Source organism: Bradysia coprophila, unplaced genomic scaffold (assembly GCF_014529535.1).
Source record: "Bradysia coprophila strain Holo2 unplaced genomic scaffold, BU_Bcop_v1 contig_24, whole genome shotgun sequence".
In the NCBI taxonomy this organism is placed as follows: Eukaryota; Metazoa; Arthropoda; class Insecta; order Diptera; family Sciaridae; genus Bradysia; species Bradysia coprophila.
The window spans coordinates 5,860,501-5,886,135 of NW_023503501.1; the positions used below are offsets into that span (position 1 = coordinate 5,860,501).

Consider the following 25,635-nt stretch of genomic DNA (forward strand, 5'->3'; position numbering starts at 1 on the left):
AGAGCGCAAAAGAAATAAAATAAAAGCGAGATTGCTATCGTTATCGTATTTTCATAAAGAGGAATTGGGAGGACTAAGAATAAATTGGATATTCTTGCTCGAAATTTAATCTTAGAAATGACATTATATTTTTATGATTTCCTTTTGTGGAAGTTGTTCTCGTCATTACCGTACTTTTACTGTAATACTGAAGCTTTGATTTTGTGATTGTATGTGAATCTTAACGTGTGTGGGTCCATCGAATGAAAATGTGAATAGAAACAGATTCTGGATTTTATGGTTGCAGAACCTATCGTTGAGTGGATAAAAGAAAGAAAGTTAGATTCCCTACACGTAATTTTATAGATTGTTGAAGCGATATCCCACGGATAGTAAAATCCATGGTTGAGTTACGTAAATTGTTGCTGTAGACTTTTTTATACGACATTTTTTCATGCTCACAACGGTTATTTGTTGACCGAGGGGAGAAAATAGGAAATTCCAACAAGAGCGATGTTTGCTCGAGTTGGAATTTCCTATTTTCTCCCAGAGGTGAACATAAATCGAAAACATCGATTCGCCATGCTATTTTGGACAAAATAAACAAAGTGACAGTTCGAATGAGAGAAGGTATATTTTCTCCCCACGGGAGAGAAAGTGTTGCACTTTTTTCACTAGAAATGTCATTCGAGAAGTCGTCGAGGACAATTCTCTGATGGCCTATTGAGGGGAGAAAATAATGCTTGATTTCCTCTTACTCCGTTTACGCTCCGTTTAGCTAAACCTCGCCTCTTTTTTGAGGCTGTAAAATAGACTTTTTTTGCGGGCAGAATGATCCAACGAATTTATTGCAATTTTTCTAAATCAGTTTTTCCTAGGGCGCAGACAAGACGTTCGTTTGTGTTATGAGAGAGAAGTTGCATATAACGTTGTCTGATTGCGGAATTTAGTGTCAGTCTTTTCAAAGTATAATTGCGAAGGTCTGGAAGGGAGGGTGAAAGATCAAAAATGTGTTATTTCGGTGTAAACGAAGAAATTTTCGTTGAAATAGAAGAGCTAAATCATGCCAGCACGTTAGTAAACATTTTTATGGTATGCATTATACTACTAATTCTCGAGCCAGTTTAAAAAGATTTTTTGAAAACCAGGTCTTCTCTACAGAGTTTAAGCAAAACCCTCGCTAATTTACCGCAATTGTTTACAAAGACCTTACAGACCTGTTTCTCTTTTAAGTAAAGTGCGTTTTATACTTAAGACTTGATTTCTACCTACGAAAAAACCCTCCGTTTACTCTTTAAACAATAGAAAAGATGCGTGGTTTAGCTAAATGGAGGCAAAACGGAGAGGTTATCTTGCAAGTGGAAATCAAGCTTTCTCTCTCATTCTATTATGTTCTAGCGTACGCGTTGAGTACAGAGGGTGAAGTGCCGATAATAATAGTAAAGCACGAAACGCACTATACTCCGTTTACTCACTGTTTACGCTAAGGCCGATTCGCAGTGACTCGCTGCTTTTAAAATAATAATGAAAACTGTTCTCTCTTTCCATTGTTATAGTATAAACGGTGAGTAAACGGAGAGGAGTGTCTTTCGTGTTTTAAGTACAAAACGCACTTCACTCAAGAGAGAAGCAGGTCTGCAGGGTCCTTGGAAAAGCTTGATGAATGCCTATTTTTTTTTAAATTTTGCTTTGTTTGCTTAACAGCTCGCTTTTTCACTGAACACTTTTTGTGGAGTGGAAACCATATTAATCAGAAGCAGAAAACCCATCTCTAATAAAACACATTAATCGCTATTATAAGAAGAGTACCATTTTCTAGCAACTAGCGTCTCTACAGGTGATTGTATAACAAGTCTAGAAAACAATATATCGCATAGCAAATGGCTTCAAAAATATAAATTTTTCCGTCAAACAAAATGGTTCGAACAAATGTTTTCCATACAAAGTATAAAAAACAACATTTAGCAATTCAAACGTTATTTTCCGGCGGAAACAAAACAATTCACTTTTTCAATGTGGAACGCCTATTACACTTGCACGGTGAGACGAAATATAAACATTTTCTAACGTAATACGCTGTATTATTTGAGTATTCAATTGCATATGTAGTTTTTCATTCGTTTTATTTTCGGAAAAGTTTTAGATTGAATTTTCAATTTTCCTCTTTTCAACTTTTTCGAGTAAATTATATTTGGCACACACAACCACACCGCATATAAACCAGGGATATTTTATGCAATTGCGGTCGAAAATACGTATAGCACGTGATACTCTCACAATTTCAACAAGTTTTCCAAATTGATTATATAATTTAGCGACAGCTTAATAATTCTTTTGGCAATAGCGCCATGAAGCACAGGTATGTATACCACTTTATACCATGAAAAATGACATAAAATACCGTAGGAATACCATTGATTTTAGGCAATTGCCGAAGTCAATTCAATGTCACTGTAACATAAAATCATTATTGCCGAAAACTATAACATTCAGAAAATTAAATAACGAGTCGATCACTTTGAACGACATTTAACAGGGCTGCTGGTACAAAAATCAAAAATGTACTAAGCAGCGACAATAAAAAATTGTTCTAAGTACACCCCTGTTACGTACATATCTAAATGCGGAATAGCATCAGTCTAATGATGAAAACCATTCTGGTTAATCGAATGAGTGCAATGCAAAGAGCAAACAAAATCTGTTAAGCACACTTGAAAATATTTTTCGGTCTGATTAGATTTAGGTGTGATTGCAGGCCCGTCTTTTTTTATGTTCCATATGAATAGTCGAGAGGAATTGCACTGGATTTGCAACTCTTTGTTTCACTTACAATTCTTTTTTTTACCGTCAACTCTTTTGCAACCCTCATGAATAGTTAAAGAGTGACGTTATCATCCCATTACTTTCGAATAATGTCGCAGCAAAGTTCACATCATGTAAAACGAATGTGAACAATTAGAGGAACATTACTACCTTAAGAGCAGCTTTTTGAGTATTTAATTTGTAACCGAAGAACGTACAAAGTTCAAGTGATTGCGTCACATTTACCATAGAAACTATTCTAAAAAAAATATCTTTTTAACTGAGTTTCCACCATTCTTTGCTTCCTCCACTTCCTTTCTTTCCACTTCGACAATAGCTTCTCTGCATAAAAACATAATTTCATAAAATGATCCCGTAAACGTTTTTACCGCTGTTTCGCAAATAACAGCTGGGGAAAAAATTCTTTCGAGTACCAAACAGCAAAGAGTATCCCAGGTAGATGCCGTGTGTATTTAAATTTTCGAACTTTTTTCATTTTATTTCCATTGTGGATTCCCTCTTGAATAATTTCCGTTTTGCGGATGCAAACTCTTTAACAATTGTATTTTTTTCGCATTCAAAAATACATATTTTTGTTGCCTGTGTACCATACGGAAAATATTTTTTAAGCTACAAACTTCATGTTTATACCAATAAAGCGAAATGAATATTTGCTTGTTGAACCGTCCTGTATGGAAAATATATTTTATAACTGAATAGGTTAATCGCATGGCGTTCGATAAACACGATATTTTTCGACAGGAAAATTTAAAAAATTCATTTACTTGATGCCTACCCGACGAGTGATTGTGATTGAATTCGAATAATTTCGTTTGAGCATGGGTCAGAAGTCGCAGATAAAGTAGGCCTTGAGGAGCTTCGGCTGGTGCAAAGAGTATCTTTCAGAAATCATTTAAAGCGCTCGATCTGTCTATGAAATAAGAGTCGGTGTCTGAATATTCTAACAATCTGTTTGGAAATGACCTTTCCAATTATTTTGAATATCTTAGCAGTTCTTGGCAGGTCTAACAGGATGTTTAAATTGATTTTGCCACTCAATGACAGAAACGTTGTTAATGACTCTCTTGTCATTGGGGTTGTTGCAAAGCATAATGTTTTGCCTGTGGCTTTAAGACGCAAATTATCGTTAACGCGACCTGATCTTATCATCGTTCTTCATATAGTCATCCTTGATTATCTCATCTTTCAGTTTTATCTTCACCCTTGTGTTTGATGATGATACTGAGTGATTGAATCCGACCGGATGTCGCCGATTAGGCGTTTACTTATAATTGTGAACGCGTTGCTTGTTCGCGTCTGACATGTATAATATGTAATCTTGAGAGTCTTATGACCTTACTCATACAGCCATGCCTATTTATGCAGCGTCTTCTTATAAATTTCTTATTTTTCCAACTTCTCCCATCTCTCCATAACGAGCATATGAGAGAAGTGAGCAAAACAAGAGAAATAAGGCCCTGCAGCGTAACTAATGTCTACGTATACGACAAAGTGACACACAACTGACAACTAAAGTAGAATATTAACTGAAATTACGCATTTGCAGTTTGGAAAAAGTTCATAGGTTTTAGTCGATCCACGTCATTCGTACGTCATCTACTTGAGTCCAAGAGAACTTTATAATGACATTGATAAACTGTATTGGTATTATTCGCTGCAGCGATCGTGAATCTTATCTTGAAATCGATGGTTCCAACATTCGTCTTGGATTAAATGGGACTAAACGGATAAACAAGCTTGAAATTCACTATACTTTGACAGAAGCCGATGACGCGGTTAGGCTCCCTATACATTTTACCCCTTTTTATCCCATTTAACAGAGAATTTTTCAACACACAACCGTCGTGGGTTTGCTTATATTCTTGTCTGCTATCAGAAAAATTATTCTGAGATTTCGTGCTATTTATTGGCAACTTATAACAGTTTCAAAATGCTACAATAATAAAACGTTCGCTTTAATGTATAATATATTACCCTCCTGCATTATTAATGTAGAGCTTATAGTATGCAACTAAAATGCAAAACGATGAAACTTTGGTAATATTGATTTCCGAATTTCCATATTCCAGGTATTATAACTTTAACATTACAAAAGTTCGTCTGAGATCTAATCTCAATTTCAAGTTGACCTTTAAGTACATTTAGATTCATAGAATTTTCGGAAATACAGCTTCTGAAGTACTGGATTTATGTGCTTAAGTACGTAATCTTATACTTGGACGAAACAATTATTTAACACTCTACTCTACTTGCACTAGCACTTTATACTGATTATTAGAGAGATTGTAGATTAGAGACATATTTGATTTTGTAATTCCACTGCAGATAGTGCAGGTTGCCATATGTTTAAATAACGGGCTTTTCGCCTAACTAACTGAATGACATTACCAACGAACAATTACAGTAACACAAAGAGACGTTGTCGGTACTAAATCCAAGGCTCAACCTAATTCAATCAGATGTCATTATTGTGGACAACAACCTGATAAAGCAAGTTATTTGTGTTGCGGTTGAGTTTCGAGCTCACAACCGGCAATTCAATAATTCAATGTGAAGTCTCGACTTACACTCTGCACTATTATATTGAGTTGTTACTAAAGAAGGTAATCTTGTTTCAGCCATGTAGGTTTTTTGGGAAATTATCTCTGAAAATATTCACCGGTTTTGTAGTCTGAGAACCAATTCAATTCACAGCCACTTTGCTCTGTAAAGCCAATTGGTTATTTCGTTTTCGCTGTCGATGATAACTGAACGACGAAAGTTGACACCAGTCAAAGCACCTAGCAGGGTAATAGAAAAAAATAGAGTAGGACTTTATTCGAAGAATGCGAATATTTCCATACCTTTTTAGATCCGTACGAAGTACTGGGGTCTTGTGCGTTTACGCATACGTCCGTAACACGTCGAATTGGACTCCCTGAGTAAGGGGAAACCTATTGTGGTTGTCTAGAGATGCCAAATCAGTGAAAAAAAAAATGTCCGTCTGTCCGTCGGTCCGTCTGTCCGTCTGCACGATAACTTGAGTAAAACGCATTTGATTTTGAAAATTCTTTTTTTTTCCCGTTTGGTAATGTCAAAAGACAGGCTAAGTTCGAAGATGAGTGATTTTGGATCGACCCCTCCCGAGCTGTGGCTCAATAAGTGCTTTACGGTTTTTCGAAGATATCTCCGGACATTCAAACGTTACACTTGTAACTGATACGTCAAATAAAAGGTATTTACAATACCGATCGACCAAAAAAAAGTTTATGGAAATCGGATGACCGACTCGTGAGTTAGACCCCTTGGTGTGAAACAGGCACAGGGCGGCAAGCAGTTTTTGCTTGTAGGTCGGCCACATTTCAACATATTTCGTCTGTTTTAGCTTTATTAGATAGGTATTGACCGTACCAATCAGGGAAAAAAAGTTTTTGAAATTATGCTCTCCGGAGCGTGAGCTAGGTCTCTTGGAGCGAGCTCTTATCTGGCTACTCGGCCGTACAGTGAACGTGGAGTATTTTGTCAATATCTCGAGTAAATTTTGACCGAATTTCATGAATTTGAAAGGTATTAACGAATGTAAAGCGTCGGTAAAATTTCCGGTCTCCTGGAGCGACATTTTACTTCAACTAACTTTATGGCTTGCAACAGAATTTATCTGGGGTTTTTTATACGTAGAATGAAAGAGGGTAAGTCCAGCTACAACACCCTATAGTCAGTTCCGCGGATAAATTCTGTTGCAAGCCAGTAGCACTGACCAAACATTGACCATATTTTGAGTCATAAGTCTAGAGCGGGTGGCGGCCCATACCGATGATTATACTCTTTATGAAGGTCTGCCAAAGGCCTATATTCCTACAAATTTTCAACTTTTAGAAACATGTCTATCTTGAGCTATCACAAAAAAACTGTTTTCACCACCCCTTGACATGCTATGACTTTTCAAGAGTTCACTCCGAAAATGGGAAACTATCAGAAAAACTAAAAGATCCCTATTTCTTAGAATTGAAAGACGATTCTAACGAGCTATAGCTTGCCTGGATCGCCGAACCATTGTATTTATTTTCACCAAAATTGGTTCAAGTTTTGGCGATATCACTCTTAATAATTCTTTTGTCAATAAAAACCTTAAATTATACCACACCGATCTTACGATTTTCTTAAGAAATGTGCAACTTTGTACTGAGATGGTGCACTGGTTTCATTTTATGGTTTTATCAAATAAGTAAACATAATAATCGCATTATTTTCATGAAAAAATTAATCTTTAGGCTCTAAAGATTAATTATAACGTTTTTGCGTATTTTCATTTGTAATTATTTTCCAAAACTGATAAATAATGTAGCTGGTCAGGTACACCTGCACGGTCAGCTATACCCTCGCTTACCTTAGTGGTTAATGCTTATACTTAGACCGTATATGAACAGTTTTGTTTGTAATGAGTGAAAAACAGATGAAACAAAATCATTTATAAATTTCACTGACGTCCCCTGTACAGGTAAGTTTTTTTTTTAAATTCACAACGAAAATTATTTTGTTACGCGCCATTGAATTCGTATCTATCTTCTTTCTTAAAACCTGTCGGTATTGTTTTTGCGTTTCATCTTTTTCATATTATATACCTACTGTAATGACGGAAAAATAAATAAAATCAATAGAGAGATTGACATTTCATTAATTTTGTTTGATTTCCTTGTTGGAAAAAGTTTTGACACAAATCCAAACCTGACTTCAAAACTTTTTTTTTTATCGACCCAATTACTTTGAGTTTGTAAGCGTATTTAATACACGTCTGTTACACATACCGCTGGTAAATGTTACTATAAAATTTTGTTGATTTTCAAACTTTTTGTATCAACAAACATTTGGAACGTAGTTTCAATGTTGAGATGAATACGGACAGGTCATACCAAGACAATAACACCAATATCTACAATATGATAAACTGACTTAAACATGTTGTGCACTAAACATTAGACACACTTTTAATATTGTTTGGGCAGAAAGCAGACGAGTAACTTTGCATTGCTGAGATTGACAATTTTGCCGTAATGCTGCGTTTACTATTTTTTGTAGCATATGGTAAACAATGGAAAGCACAGCAACTCATAATTACCCTTAATGAGAATTTTTTGTTTCTTGTACAGGATTGGTTCGTATAAAATTAGCCGGGGGAGATGCGGGAATTTGGTAAGAATTCAATTATAATTTTTTTATTGCTCCATAAGTGAAGTTATAAAAATCAATTAAGACAAGCATACGATCGAAGAAAGTCCATGGATTATTCGAGTTATCAAATAGAACATACAGCCGAATTGATTCCATTTAAGAACGAAGAACTGACGACACTTGTCATGTAAGTACTCGCTACTTGTAAATTCAAGAATAGCATTCATTCGAGAGAGAGAAAAAAAAATAACCGAAAGACAAATAAATTCACTGTGGAAAATATCCTCCCTAATTAGCGGTACTTAATTTTAATTAATGCAAACAAATGCACATTTCGTGTTCGCAATATGTTTTCGGGGGGAGTTAAAATGTTCAAAGCAAATAAGATGTGAAAATGGGTTATTTACCCATTCACTTTCGGTACCATATTATATGATGTGCTGTGTTTTAGTTTATATTTACCATTAAAAATTTGCGAGAATACGTGTTTGATGGTATTATGTGTGAGTTGATATTTTCCGTATGCGAACTGTAGTGTGTGATGGGTGGCACTCAGATGCCAAAAATGTATATTTAAGTTTATGCTCTCAGGTATACTACATATTATATGTGAAATTCAAATTTATTTCGATGGAAATCACGTGCAACAGAAATGTAAACAACAAACAATTTACATTATGTAAGCGCTGTATATTAGCGGTGACACAGACGTTGAATGGAAGATCAGCAAAAATTACGAACATATAAAATTATGTTTTAGATTACAGAGAATGTGAATGACGACACTTAACGAATAAGTAAATTTTAAATACTTTTTAATAAATAGTAACAGCGAAAAGAGGTACAGAAAGGAGTGAACTGAATTAGTTGCGGTTAGTTGACAATTCGCTGCGCTCGATAAATCAATTTTCCTTTCGCTTAGAGAGTGGATGGCTTAGAGAAATTTTCTACAATATACCGAAGTTTGCACAGATGTGATCCGACGCGAGCTACCGCGTATACTTCTCAGATCAAATTACTTATGTTGAGCATTACAAATGTCGATGTTAATGTATTTTTGCATGGTCATACGTGTACATAAATGGTGGGTATGATTTTTTAGGACATTCTATTATAGGACTATTAGAGCAAAATGTAAATGATGGGATGTAGTGTGGTAGCGTATTTTGAAGTGGAAAATTGGCGTACGAGTGAGGTTTGATTAATTCGGTTAATTCCCTTGACTGTAAGTCATGGGTTTTACGAAAACAAATACACCGTACATAACACGTTCACTATGATTAAAAATGTATGGAAATGTGATGAAAAAACGTTAAATGTAAAATTTTGTGCCCTTTGTTAACACGATAACTTGAGTAAATCTCAACCGATTTTCAAAAACTTTTTTTTTAATCGACGAAGTATTGAAATCCTCAGGTCAAGTTCAAAAATGGGCGGTATCAGTTCAACCATCTGGTGGTAGTTCTCGAAAGAAGCCTTTTCTGCTCTTTGTTAACACGATAACTGGAGCAAAGTTCAGCCGATTTTCAAAAACTTTTTTTTATTCGACGAAGTAGTGAAATCCTCAGGTCAAGTTCGAAAATGGGTGGTATCGGTCGAGGGGTAAACCACTCTATTTTTTGACGTGATTAACATGATTAACATGATTAACCAGTGATTAACATGATGACGAATTGCTGATTAACCAACATTTGACCGGGGGAATCGTCGCAAAACTACAAATAAACGTAAAATATAGCGGTTAATCAATGTTAATCACCGATTAACCGTTTGGATTCACAAAACTTATGTTTCTGATTAACAGATTAACTGATTAACCATGTTAATCACAAAATAGTGGTTTACCCCTCGGTATCGGTGCAACCATCTGGTGGTAGTTCTCGAAAGAAGCCCATTCTGCTCTTTGTTGACACGATAACTGGAGCAAAGTTCAACCGATTTTCAAAAACTTTTTTTTATTCGACGAAGTAGTGAAATCCTCAGGTCAAGTTCGAAAATTGGTGGTATCAGTTCAACCATCTAATGGTAGTTCTTGAAATAAGCCTTTTCTGCTCTTTGTTAACACGACAACTGGAGTAATTCTCAACCGATTTAAAAACAAAATGTTTGGTGGAGAATGGAATCAATTCCTGAGGTTAGGTTCTAAGATAGATTATGTTGGTCTAACGAACAAGCTGATGTTGCTAACAGAATTTTTGTATCTATTTCAATAGTATTTTTCTTGTTATGTGACTTTGCCTTGTAAACAAAACCGAATAAATAGAACAAAAATTAACGAGTGTGAAGTTGACACGAGTTTAAATGTTTTTGAAAACATACGTCATTTTTTACCGGGGCATTTTATATACATAGTTTCGAAGATTTTCAGTGAAACTAAACAGAATTAAATCACCAATGAGAGATTTATTAGACCGTTCTAGTCTAGTAGTTCTTCTTCTATATGCGTTTTTGTGGCAATCAACATACAAAATTACATTTCATTGAAATAAATCAATAAATCATTGTCAATAAAAATACTATTGAGAAGCTCAGACAAACAGTCAAGGGATCTGACCCACCCAACAGAAGGGGCCTTGTAGATTGTGGAAATTGTTATCGTCACTACCACAAAAATCAGCGATGGCACTGCCTTCGAGTCGGTCTTTTGAGATACGAAATTTAAAAATCAAAATATTTTGTTAGGAAATTAAATTTTCGATCACATTTTCCATGAAAATATTGTTTGGTGAAGTGACAGAAGTGACTGAATTGCCGACAGTGTCAATCATTTAGAGTCCTGCGAATTAGTGCTCAAATCCAAAATCTATAGGTATCTACGAGAGCGAATCATTCCTTAAAAAGGAGCTCTCTCGAATGTGTTGGGACAACTATCCTGCTACCGGCAATTACTGTATTTCCTCCTACACAGATTTTAACCAACGATTTGATCCACAAAACGGATGTTGTTTAACGAACGTTATAAGTTTTTTGGTTGATTGTTAAAAATAATTCAAGTTGACGGTATTTTCATTAAATTGGGAACAATTTTGTGAAAATGTCGGTTTAAAATATGCAACTGGTCATTCCCAGAAAAAATAGTCACTCGAGTATTTCCGTAAAAAAACACAGAAGAATAATCTCCCGATCGGCTTCGCTCTTTTGAACACAACAAAAACACATTGCATAATTTGTTGAAATTGAATTGATTATCAAGAAGCACTATAAAGCTTTTAAATTATTTACTTCGTAATTCTATTTTCTGAGAATGTACAGATAAATAACTACGTTTCCATAACAAATATCGCTAAAGTAATATCTGACGCTACTTACTCAACTCACTGTAATGGAAGTGCTGACAGCTTACAGAAAAATTCATATTTATGGAAGTATAAATGGAGCTAAAATAAAAAATAATCTGAAATATGAAATTTTTGAGGTAATTTCTGGATCAATCAAATCCGGAAATCTGTCGAAATTATCTGAATAAACAAGGCTCGATGCGATCGAAAAACCAATAAAAACTTGTGAAGAACGAGAAAAACATAAAAATGTAGAAAAAAAACAGGAAACAGGAACAAGAAACAAATTGTTTTAAAAAAACAAGGTCCGAACGAAATTAACGTTTATCCACCCCATGGCTGAATTCATCAATAGAAATTAATAATGTCAATACTCAATTCCAGATTAGTATTTGGAATGATTTGGTATACTCAAATTTTAGATTCCGCACGGCGAGCTTGAACGGATTTAAATAAAGTTGTCGTACATATCAAGTTTCACTTCATTGTATGAAGACGTGACTTATAATTTCCAACTTATCAGTTAAAGTATAAATTATACGTCATTTGCGCAAATTGTCTATTATTTTACTAATTTCGTATGACTTTTTAGGTCCTCTCTTATCTTTGCGATCCCTTGATATCGGATTGTTTTTACAAAGCTCAGTGGTAAGCTGTGCGACAGACCCAGCTTTGTCTATGTATACTAGGAGCGAAAATAGTGTCTCCCAACATTGTCTTTACCTGTAAGCCATGTGACAATAATTCCTCATCTTAACGACTGCAGACGCGAAACATTTTAATCGGTTGTGGTTTGTGTCCACGTCGATCTCTCACACTGGTAACTCAATTGGACCACAGAAATCAAGGAAATCTTTTAAAAATTGCTTCTGTGGGTCATGAGCTGGATCCCTCAGAGTGATTGTGTGCTACCCGGCCGTAGAATGAAATGTGAATTATTATTTTTTTGCATGTAACTCATGTAACCTGAGTAAAACCTAAAAATTTAATCATTTCTCCGCCAATAGTGCCTCATAGGGTCTCATTTTCGCATTGCCCATTGCAAAATTCAGACTTTAATCACTCTCCGTAAACACTGTATTCGACATAACCTTACTTGCTTAGTGTCGCTACTAGAGTGCTCTAAAATAGGTCAAGTTCTCACTATAAAGACCATAACAGGAACTTTGAATGGAATTAACAGAATCCCCTGTGTGTGCCCATTATAGATTTGAATATAATTGATTGGAATGTCGACAACGGGTAATTTTACAACGAACTTTTTTGTGACTTGTGTCTTGCACAGCTGTATAACACAAATATCAATTTAGGAATTACTTTTGAGACATTGCTGGCCAGTAACTAAGGTTACCGTTAGTAAAATACATCGTCAAGTTCTTCAGATTTTTTTTACATGAAACCATTGAACCAATGCGAACCAGATATGTTTTGATGTACATTTTTACATATAGTACACAGAAAATGGCAATTCGCCTTCGAAATTCATTGCAAAGCTCTTGTGCCAATTTTTCGTATTTTATATATAAAGCTTAACAACAATTAAAAGCACTTAACTCACAAAACATAAAACAGAGTACTTACATTCAATAATACGGACAAAATAAATGTTATACGACCCGAGCAAAAAGTTTCAACAATATATTAGAGTGTACCTGTTTCATTGGAATCAATTTAATTCAATCCACTCGGCTTTAATAAATCTTTACGTTAATTGCTCGACAATTTTCCGGAAAAGTTAACTAATTTTATATCTTATTCTGGCAGTTATGTGTAACAGTAAACGCACTAAACGACGCTGTATCATGGTACTACACATATCATACTCGTATAGTTACAATGTTCATCTAAAATTTTCGTCTATTTTAGGCAAAAGCATTACTTTTATTAGGATAATAAAGTATTATGCTCTCCCAAGTATACTAACTGTACAAGAATAGAAGTACGTATTCGTGTTTGGGAATGGAGCACACACATTTTCGAAATTATGGCGTAACATTAATATGTTCTGTGCGTTATTATTATGTGAAATGGATTTTATAAGTCTAACAACAAAAACTTATCTATTTCAAATCGAAAGTAATCGAACGTCAGATATATCGGAAGTATGTAACGAAAACAAGCCTTCACCTTTTGGGTGGGTCAGGTCCATTGACTGACTGACTGATTTTCTGAAATAGATTTTTGAAATTGTAACAAAAATATCATAAAATCGTCTTGCTAAAAGCAGCTCTTTGCCTGGCTCTGTCATAAATTGTTTATTAATTTATTTTATCTCCTGCAAGCTGATATTTCATACATTACGCGTTTCTGCATATAAACACAAACACATACATAACCACAGCCTATACGATTGGATAATTCACACATAACCCACCTAGGGTAAATTTACTTTCCATCTATATATTTGAAAAAAAAAATCGCCGAACGGCGGAAGCGAACACGGGACCAGCAGCATATCAACCAAACATGCTGACCACTACGCCAACAAATCACATAACGAGATGCAATTGGTGTCGGTAGTGGTTCGTTAGTCACTTCTACATCGATCAAATAATCAGAGTAGTCGGAATGATGTGATTTGAACGAAATGTTGAGGTGGATAGTATATGTGTGTAAGTAAATAAAGGATTCTCTGTATGATGTTTTTTTTTTGTTGTGAATGCGTTTTAAAACAACATGCGTAATTAATTAATTTTAAATCCAAATTTTTGTGGTTATTTCGCTAATGTATGAAATATCAGCTTGCAGGAGATAAAACATTGTTCTACCTTGGTGTATATTTCTCGAATCACTTCTTATGTACAATTGTATATACACTCGCTGGCGCTCGTTATATACAATTGTACATACGAAGTTATTCTCGAAATATACACCAAGGTAGAAAATGTACTATATTTGCTTTATACCTCTTGAATAAAAATGAAACTCGTGTCAATACGGCACTCGCTTCGCTCTGGCCGAAAATTTAAACCTTTTTTTGTCTTCTTATCATCGACATCAAGATGTCACGCAAAAAATTCTTTTCGTAATAAATCCAAGACTATTTACTCCGGTATTTTCCATTAACTGACTTAACCCAACTCGTAGTAGAAAAAATATTTTTTTTTGAAATTTGTTAATTCAGTGAACAAACAGTTTATCATTAGTAAGACTTGCAGTCAAGGGAATAATTCAATTGGCTTTAACCACAAAGATTGCAAAATTAACAAAGGAATTCATTGAAAATCTCTCGAACAAATTAATTGACTTACCAGTAACAGTACATTTCTTACCAATGGGAAAAATGATGGAAATGACACTTCTGGTGTGAAATTCTCCGAAGGAGGCGTAGTTCAGGTAAACATACCAAGTAAGGTATTTTACTCAAAGTCGTGATACAGAGTGCAAAATGTGAAGGTATTCGAAGTCGACAAGTATATACTCATGGTATTTATCACAGGTCTTGGACCATATTTATAAAAGATTTTACAAAAAAATCAATAAAACTTCAATTCTTTGATAGTTCTTAATCGCTAGGAGGACCCAAAAAATCACACAAGATGATTTTTGGACGAACAACTAGTTAAAATGATATTGTCATGTTTATAAAGAGACATGTCCCTACTATCTGTAATATTATAACTTGTGCGACGTGATTTCTCATTGCATGATTTTTACAGTTAACCCCAGCTGTTTTTCAGCTGGTCCACTCATTCATCCTTTATACTTGTTTATACGAGTTTAATAGTTACATGCGGCTGTGGTCGTAATAAATCCGTATAAATACGTATAAGATAGTGAGGTTGTACTGCTGGACCAGGTAAAACACAGCTGAAGCAAAATGCGTCACAAGTTTGGCTAGGATTAACTGTATTTCCAATGTCAATTATGCCATGTTAATTACACAGTCATGGCATGGTAATTAATGATAGTTGGAAACAACGTTTCTTTACGAAAATAGTCAGGTTAAGGATTGTAAATGAAAAATGCGAAATTTACAAAATCTCTCAATATTGAAATGTTGTAGTCACACAAAAAATCGATATTTTGACTGATGTGAAATAGAGATCAAATAGAATTTACACTGATAATAATGGGTTGTAATGTATTGCAAAGGAACTGGTTTGTTTGTGTATGCTTTGAGGAAATTTTAGAAATTACAGAACGGCACAATTTCACCTGATGAACGAATACCAGTCGTAGCTAACGTTACTCGATTATGAAAGTTAATATCAATATTTTCCGCATAATTTTATCATAGCACCGGAAGTTCTTTCACAGTTACCGACCACAATACATTTTCCCACAACGCCATCGTTCTTTGAATACCTTATACAGTTTCAATAATGAGGAACCTTTAACTTTGTACATTAATAATAATATGCATAACAGCATAGCGTCGCGTCGCTAACATCCCTAATGAACCAAACTATAAATTTGTAGCACAGAGGCACAAACGAAATGAGGAAAACCAAGATAAGTGTTTCACTTCTGTATATATACGAAAATGAAAATGAATAATATACAGTGGAGCAGAGAGTACACCAGCGGTATAAGCAAAGCAATTGTAGAAAACTAAACAAATTAAGGTCTGGGTTGGAGGCTACCTATATCCAAATGTCTATGCTACCAGTATATTGCACATAATATTAAATGTGTGTTTATGTTCATTGTGACGGTCTCTGATATTCCGTACCTTGATAATGTCCTGTAGATACACTTACACACGGGGTAAAATGTAACTCGAATGATTGCTGTACGCTGCATATATGACAAAACATCCATATAATGTGGAACGTTTCAAGTAGTTTCTATAAAATAATAAAAGGTATAGAACAAGGGACAGAGCAGACATGCAATGGGATGAAGCGCAACGATGCACAATGTCTTTCCACTCAGCTTTTCAAACAAAATGAATTATAAATGAAAGAACACTGTGCACCATTACAAAATTATAGTTTTGCAACAACCATGGAGAAAACATTATTGTAATCGTTGTTTTATAACGATGCTCGTACAAGAAGAATATTGGCGAAAAGCCAATGTTTTTGAAAACGCCATATTGTTGTTATAGTCTGTAATTTGATTCATTACGAGGAAAAAACCGGATCTTTTTTAATTTGTCGATGAGTTTTTCGAATCCATTTATAATGGTCCAATCGAGCAATACAATTTTTTAATTGTGTAGAAAGTCGGACGCTGCAAATTGTATACTGATAATGACGTAACTCTCATCGGACCCAACGTACCCAACGAATCCCGCTTATCCGGGATAAAGATTATTTGAGATAATTGAAGATAATTCTAGCAAATTTACATGGGAAAAATCGTCTTCTATCATCCCCACTCATAATTCTCGATATTCTTATCCTGCGATATGGCTCTCTCTATCTCCCCATCTCTGACGTTTTCAGTAGTTAATTAGCGATGCGAATGAATTATTGTTCGTTCAATCTACGTGAATTTTGTTGATTACTCTCACACACGTAATATATACACAAAACTAACCGAGTCTACATCTTTGTTTATTCATCCCCCAATCAACGGCACCCAACATAGAGTCTTCACATTGGTGATGTAGACCCACAACGTGGAAATAAAAATTCATTTAGGTAAGACATATCCGAATATCTTCATTCCATAAACGTAAAAACAACACGTAAGGTATGTATAGATAGTATGCGACGGTGTGTGTACGACTGGCGGGTATATCATTGACATTGAGATTTATTTGGTGTGGGATTTATACGACATAAGATTAATGGTTAACATGGGACCCAACTATCTGCGCCTTCGGTAATGTGTTGAAATCTTAAGAATCGGTGTACGGGATGTGTATGCAATAAAATTTGTTGGCAATTTTATGATTAAATACGGCACAGATTGCGAAATTCTGTTGGTTACAACATGAATGTAGTTTAACGATTCGGATTTATATGTCACTTTTGTGCATAGACCTATCCCCATTGTTTGTGGGGTCGTGGCTCATTTCTCGTATGAAATGAAATTACGATTTGGGAATTCGTTCTCCACTCCTTACTAAAGGATTGAACTGCAAAGACACGCTTACGAAAGCTATTTATTTTCGTGTTATCCTATCAGGCCTACATAGGCCCAGTTCTCCACGTTATCGTAGCCCTTCCTTATCCTAAACGTTCTCCAATATGTTCGTTAAGTCTAATACTTCGTTTGTTCAAAGTGTCTCATAGACTTGGAAATAAAATCTGCTACTTCATTAGGGGTAACATAAACGTTTATATAGATAGTTATCTCCATCAAAAGCGGGTACAGTGTGACAGACAAGTGTAAATAGGTAGGCTGCAAAAATGTTTTCTTTTTTATTACACATAATAATGTTGTACAACGGCATCAATTTGCATCTAGGTATATTATCTGCTCATTCGATCATGTTGTCTAAAAAAAAACCGTTACGATGGCTTACATCATCTGACTCCCAACCACTCAAGCACCCGTCAATCAACGAAAAGTCCTGTATTATATGTCTACCTAAAGTCAAGAACCATGTAGGTTTGTAGTCGTCGTCGTCGTCGTCATGTAGACAGTTATAAATAATGTTCCATTCCATTGAATTGTTACCCAAACATTTTCAATACAATCGTCGAATGTAACAAAGTACATTAAGTATTCAAAACGTTGACTTGATTATCAGTCAAAGAATAAAAAAAAACCTTCAGCCACATACACGCAGAGACACCCGAAAAACCACAATTGTTATAACTTTTTGTTTCGCAAACGACGGCTAATTTTGTTTCAATTTAAACAACATCAGCAAAACATGCAACAATGAACTATATACACATTCACCGCGTGCACATTATAGCAATACCCAACCATATAGATTCCTTTAATCTTTCACTTTGTACCATTCCCGTTCAAATATTCATTGTGCAGTGGATGAAAATTGATTCTTTGACAAATTGCCAATTCCGCTTCTAACCCAATCTATCCGCAAGTTGATGTGTTTGTGCGGAAAAATTGTTTTGTTCTAAAATGGTACGGAAAAGATTTATTGACTGGGTCAATCACGTGATACGTGTTCGATGTTTCTTTTTTTGACTGCACTGATTCAGTTACGGTATACGCTTTGACGACTGGCGAATATACTATTAACTCGTCAATGGAAATAAAGGCTTATACGGTAATGATGTTATAAATTTGAATATACTATACGGAATAAACGGAATCCAAGGTTGACAGTACAATAGTAGGTTACATTGTGTGCTGAAAGTAACTCGTTACATGATATTTCGACTAGTATAGAGATCCGAGCCGAAGGTGAGGTATGCAATTATACGAGTCAAAATAACAATTTACGAAGCGAGTTGCTTAAGTACAATGAACCCTTTTCAAATTTGTAGCCTACATTTAGGCGGAAAATATTGATTTTTTGATTATTTCTCCGAACCAAAATCTTTGCTTTTTTTTCAAAAAGTAAAATCATTAAAGCAGGCAATTATAACCTGTCACATACGGCTATTCATCTTATTCATCTGTTATCGATAACGACGACAAAAATAATGACAAGCTTTGGTAAAATAGTCCTTTATATATAGTAAAATGCATATTAAAAAAATTGAAGTACAAGATTTGAAATCAACTGATTAAAAATACTTTGATCGATGGAAGTAATAGACCCGATAATAATACTGGTCATTTGCTTGCGTAACAGGTTAAAGGCAAAATTGGTCTGTGGTGATAACTTATCCCACTGTGCAGATTACACAAATTTACACCATCTGCAAAGGTTTCTTCAACTGGGATAAGTTTAATCATCAAAAAAAACGAATATTTTCATCCCAAATGTAGGCTACAAATTTGCGAAGGAATGATTGCTCTTAAAATTATGAGTTAGTTGAGTTACCACTTTACCAATTTAATGCCTCATGTAATGAATTACTTTGGCAACACCTACTGTAATCTACTCCGAGTAGGATCGTCAAATTGAACATCGTTATGCGTATTCTATAGCTGTTCACTCACTTATATTTAACACATTTTATACATGTCTTATTTACGCGAGTTTGTGTTGACACACATTTCGTCGTGTTTTATTTTCCACTAATCCATAACGTTTTTATTTTTCATAAATACTTAAACGAGACTATATTGATTTTATACCGGATCCCGTCATCCTTCAAATCCACTGATAGCTGACCCAGAAAATAAATTGCGTGTTGCTAGCATATAAAAATGAAAATGCATTCCCATTTGGATTTATATTTTTTTTTTCATTCCGCGTTGGTGCTGTGTATTTTTTGCTTTTAAGTATTTTTTTCCCTCGATTTTCGCTGTGCTATTTTATTTTTTACCTAAAATAAAATCCTATACCTGCTCGGCTAGCTCTATACGTATTATATATCCAAGATGAGGCTAACGTATAAAATTGGGATGTGTATATATTCCCACTGCAATTAAATTTTTCAGTAAATTTCAGACCATTTTCTCTTTGGATGAATTGTGCTTTTTTAAATCTAAACGAACATAAAAATGGCTATCATAGAATTGTATACGGCTATGGTTTATAATATTTTAGTTTTAAAATGTACCTAACTGAAAAAAAGGTTATTTCATTAAAAAATTGGCTCTAATTACAGTGCGATTGAAATGCAAGTGTATTACTTCGTTTAATCGATAATCTTTCAAAAGATTTACAGAAAGTCTTCTACTTCACTTGTTTTATCACACATTTTGCTATAATAGTAGATTATGCATACCTGTACAAAACATTTACTTTGACAATTTTGAAGTTGTGTATTGAGCTGGTATGTTTTGACCTAGGGAAAATAGCAGGAAAATACAATTTCCAAATTTTCTTCCCTCGTTTTACAAATAACTATTGGGCAGAGGTGCACACGCTATTTTATCTGCCGAGAACAGATATGTCGAATAAATAGTTTTGCATTAGAGAGAAAAAGTCAGATTATCGTTCTGGGCAGATCAAAAATCATATTAGTCAAAACTCCTACTACTGCCTATTGTTGGTACCGAGTTTACTGACTGAAATTAACCGAAAGATAAGTTAATTAGGTTGAGATATTCAGTAAATAAATTTGCAATAAATCGAACATACTTTGTCAACATATAAAGTGATAACGTATGAATGTACAGTGAGCGAAAGTTGAACATACTTATATTTGATATTTATACTTTTCCAACATTGAAATTCTGTGTCATCTGTTGAACGTGAAAATCGCAATGATTTTTATCGCTGTGAGGGTTTTTTTTAAAGCGACCTGGCGAAATCTGACACATTTTCCAGTGGACTTTTTTATGTGCCTAAATACGTATTGGTCCCTAGAAGCCAAAAATATTTTTTTTTATTCGTCGATGCCTATAAGCCTAACGAGAGATGATCAAAACTCGAAAACATGCACTTTCCGGCTACAGAACACGTACAAGGTCGTGAGAGGTGTCATTTGAAAGGTAACATGTATGTACTTTCGGGGCTATCTTATATGGGGGGTAAAATACACCATACACCCCTGATGAGCAGTTACGAGCAGTTGAACTTCTGACGGTTCCTGTGCATTCGAAAAGCCACAAAAATTAAAAAAAAAAACCCTAATTACTACTGGTCTAACCGTATTCTATTTAACAGAAATTTATTGACCTGAGAGTGTTATACACAATGTACAGAGTACTTTTAATTTTGGTCTAAAATTTATAATGTTCCCGAAAAAATCAACAGCAAAGTGTACGTCGTAGCTTGTTTGGGTTACCTTTACATAGTGATACTTCATATAGAGGTAGTTTACTTTGTAAATAGTCTCGTCTCGTGTCTTATGGTTTTAGTGCTTTTATATTACGAATGGGATAGAGCTCAACACTTAATAAAGTTGTGGTGTACGGTGAGGTTACGGTCTGGCATCACTCTTAGACCCAAAACTAAAATAGATGAGTCTTTTCGTTCCACGTCAACTTTTACGGTGTGTACTTGTACTGTACATTAATATTGTCCAAATTAAAGTGGGCAACATTTTGATAATTAATTATAAGGGACCGCTTTTCCTCTATCAACAAGAATGTTTCAAAATTAATTATTTTGGTAGATAGAAATAGAAGGATTGCGAAAATTCGTTGACAACAACAGGTATGAGCTGGCATCCCATATTTTTCGGGATGAAAGTTTAATTAAATTGTATACAGTTTACAGATCGATAGAAATGTGACACGTGCTGAAGACTGAACGGTTCAACACATCTTAAAAATGTTTGGTTTTGAAGAAATTTGAAATTATTTTCAGTTGTTATAACGTATTTGTTGAAATTTAAAAGATAGTCATGGTAGAGGCACATTTTCGATAAAATGAAGGAAAACGCGTTTGTCTATTGCATATAGAATCCATTAAAAAAATTTGTAGGTCTGTCCGTTTTGGCTTTGGTGAAAATAGACATATACAGAATTTTTGCACCCAAATTCAACAAAATCAGCGGAAAAACACGCTTTTTATGTAAATTATTAGAAAGTTCCCATTTGACTTCAGAAACGTGAGCTTTTTGTGATTTAAAAGTAGCGAAGAAAGTAATGTATTACTAGCCACTTTATTAGAGATTTGATAATGGTACTGATAACACATAAGATTATTTATTCGAATCGATTCAACAATATGGTAATAGAGGAATATTCATATATAGTCGGTGATTAGTGAGGCGTATAAAATGAAAATGAGGCCAATCAGTTAATCGGAAGCTTACAGTGGGACCGACGATGAGGCAGCAAATAACACGTCCTAGATGTCATTAAAGTTTAGTTATTTCGTAAAAGTGGAAAGTGTACACTCGACCGATCAATTAGCCTCTGTGTTACATCTTGTAAAAAAGACAATCACCTGGAATCGATCCTTTTCGTTACGTTTTGTAACAGGGAGAATTACTCTGGAATTTAGCTTTTTCGTCACGTTTTGTAAAAGGGAAAAATCCGTTGGAATCGTTCTGTTAGCTTTTCTGTCATTTTTTGTAAAAGGGAAAAATCCTCTGGAACTCAACTTTTCCGTTACATTTCCCGACCGATCAATAGCGTCTATGTTACATTTTGTGAAGAGGATTTTTATCAAGCGAACCAACAGGCTGACCTCTAAATGAGCGATCTTTCGTGGCTTGGACGTTTTAACGTTTCACTCATATATTTGACGCGACATGTTTGTATGACTCAGTTTTTACTTAATTTTTGAATAAACAAAAGAGCGAAGGGATTTGTAACAAAGCATGTTAGGTTCCTGTCTAACACTTGGACTCTCTTTGTAAACATTCATATCTATCGATCTAAGATGAATCCTTAGTTTCATAAGTTTCATAAAAATAAGTTCAGTGTGTCGTAGGCCAGGGGCTTCGAAGTAATGTTAGCTACTAGGTGTCTTTCTTGCATATGAACCGAAACGGTCATTTAAAGGTAGAATGGCCATTCTTGAGATTATGACCAAAAATCTGACGGAGTAGCATGGTAAAGAGGACAGTTGCTACACTCATACCTACATTATAGTCTAGATCCGCAGCATAATTCGTCCAAAACTGCAATACAATAATTTCCCATTAAATCTTCAAATGTCCCATTTAACCTCAAACAATCGCAATTGATATCTAGTCCCAAAATTATACTTTTACTGTCTTTGCAGTAGAAACGTTTGGATTCTGGTCTTCAGACTCACTGAAACTAATAAAAACAAATTCACAGTCAAGGACTTTTGATTATTTTTATCGTAACAATCTGCCAAAGGTTTATGCCCAAACAATCAAAAAAGACTGAATATTTCATTAAAATTCGGGTACAAGAAGTGTTGTGAACATAAAAATATCAAAATTGTAGAACTGGATTTTGAAATTATGTTATGTTTGTTGACAGTACATGTTCAACAACAACGATTTCTGGTTTATAATGCATGTTGCTATGAGTTCATAAGTTCATAAACATTAGCCTCAAGCAAAATATTTTTAATTAATTTTTTTTTTTTGAAAAACTAATTTGAAATTCATTTCTATGCAGAATTGAATGAATAAAAACTAAACTCACCAATATGTTCGGAATAGTAACTTCTTTGATATGTTTGCTTTGCAACCAATGTGATTAGTTAATCATTACTTTTACAACAGTTCTAAGTGAAGTACTCCCGGCTTTGCTCGGGACAACTATCTAATGATAATAGTAGATTACATGTATGTGAAGTATATAACGAGACATGTATGTACACGGGGGCTTGCCCGAGTGGTAGTACATTTCGAGTTATATACTTCACATACATGTATGCTGTTTTACTATACACGCGAGAGTGTGTTGGTGCAAATTTCGTGTAATGAGTGGTACTGAAAGTTGAAAGGATACTCGACTGTAAAAAACCATTTCATACAAAATAGTAGATACTCTATTTGGCAGCTGTCGACTATGACCACTTTTGCTTAAGAGTCAAACCGGTCAAACCACATCGAAATTTTCTGTCGTGAAGTGACAGTTTTGACATTGACATTTTTGACGTTGTCATTTTTGACATCTGAAAAATTTCGTCATGACCTCAATTTAAAATAATATTTTGAATAATTTGAATAATATTACAGTGTTATCGTATCCTTATTGTAATATTTACGATAATACTGTAATGTTATTCAAAATTAATTGTTTTAAGACAATTTTTGTGTCCAGTTTAGGCATTGGGCGATAATGAAAATGATTATCGATAATTATCAATTATCGATAATCGATAATTATCGACTTTTTTTATCGAAAATTATAAAAAAAATATCGATAATCGATAATTATTGATATTTTGATAATTATCAAGATATCGATAATTCGATATATCGATATTTCGGTCCGAAAATCCGATATTTATCGATATATTCCGATATATCGGTATATTATCATGAATTTTCAGATAAATATCAAAATATCGATATTTTGATAATTATCGATAATTATTAAATTATCTATAACGATATGATTAATCGATTATTGATAATTTCTTTCGATTGATATTATCGATAATTTTGAACGCCTTCCATCCCTAGTCCAGTTCACGTTTTCAATTGAGGTTATGACGAAATTTTTCAGATTTCAAAAATGACAACGTCAAAAATGTCAATGTCAAAACTGTCACTTCACGACAGAAAATTTCGATGTGGTTTGACTCTAAAATGCGTTGATCTACAATGTTGACAGGCAAAAAAAAACGTTTCACGCGTCGAATGACGTATGAAAGCAATACCCTCTCTAGCAACCGAACTACTTTTATTAAGGTGGTGAAGGATTCAAGTAGCCTTTCGAATTTACATGTACATCACAGCGTAGTCAGTCAAAATGTGTAAAGAAAAAATTCAAAGAGAGCTGAGAGTTTGTTTGCTAGAGAGAGTATTGAAGCGAAAACCAAATTCCCGCGTTCTTCCCTCCTTTTCCTATGTAGAAGTAGTACCAAGTTTCAGGTCTATAGGCGAGCCTATAGAACTTTTGGTCTGGGCTCGTATCGCGATATTAAATATTAAACTTTATATTATGATGGACTCGCAAAAGCAAATTTACGGCAAATTATTTTTTTTTAGTCAAACCAACGCGCTATGTGCAACGTTTGCGACAAAGATCAAAATCAAACGAATAGGTTGCTATAGTACCGACACACATCCATGACGTGCCTATAGAGTAATCTGATAGGGATTTTCGATCGTGTAAAGTTTTTGGATACAAAATATAAATGAAAAATGGTGTATTATATATAGATGTTCACTTTGTCAATAAAATTCATGATATGAATTGCGAATACATCCTAGCATAACCCACTAGGATGTACGTGTGTGCTGTGTACATTTTTATATTTTCATGTTGGATAAAGTCTTCTCTTATGCACTTCGACATTTTGTTTTACATACAGTCAAACATATATGTGCAGTGATCGTGGGTGGATTATGCATAAATTGTAACTTTGGCAAGAGATTTACGATGGGTGTTCTTTTTAAACTATTTTGTATTCACGAAAGCGTTGCGATAGGTATACGAAACGTTTCATGAATTAGATGTAAGTCGGAGGTAATGCGCAGTACGCGCAATTCGTTATATCAAGATTGTAACCGAGAGGTAGAGGAATCCCCATTAATAAATAGTTCATTTTAGGAAAAGCGTCTTAAATGCTATGTCTTCATATGAAACCACTTTATCAGATTTTATATCAGAGCTTAAAGTAAAGATGCTTTGAATTCAGTAATAGGACGAAAAGTGGAACAAGAGTGAAACGAGAGTTTTATCAATTGTATTTTATTCAGTACATTGAGGGCGTGCATAAAAAAACATGTACCATCGCTGCTGCAATTTGAAGTTTAAATTTCTTCGAACTTGGTAGACCTGACTTAGTATGCGTTGGTAAATACGTTAGATTTCAAAGGACAGTTCTGAAAATCGATCTTCTTGTGTGCCGTCACCTTGCTTCAACTTA

At 34.5% G+C, this 25,635-nt stretch overlaps 1 long non-coding RNA gene across 1 annotated transcript; it reads left to right on the top strand.

Moving 5' to 3' along the window:
• Window positions 1-501: 501 nt before the first annotated feature.
• Window positions 502-24,858, top strand: LOC119078108. Its single transcript, XR_005087939.1, has 4 exons — window positions 502-676; window positions 18,426-18,436; window positions 20,719-20,720; window positions 24,848-24,858. It is a non-coding gene; the product is annotated as an uncharacterized LOC119078108 (long non-coding RNA).
• The last annotated feature ends 777 nt before the right edge of the window (window positions 24,859-25,635 follow it).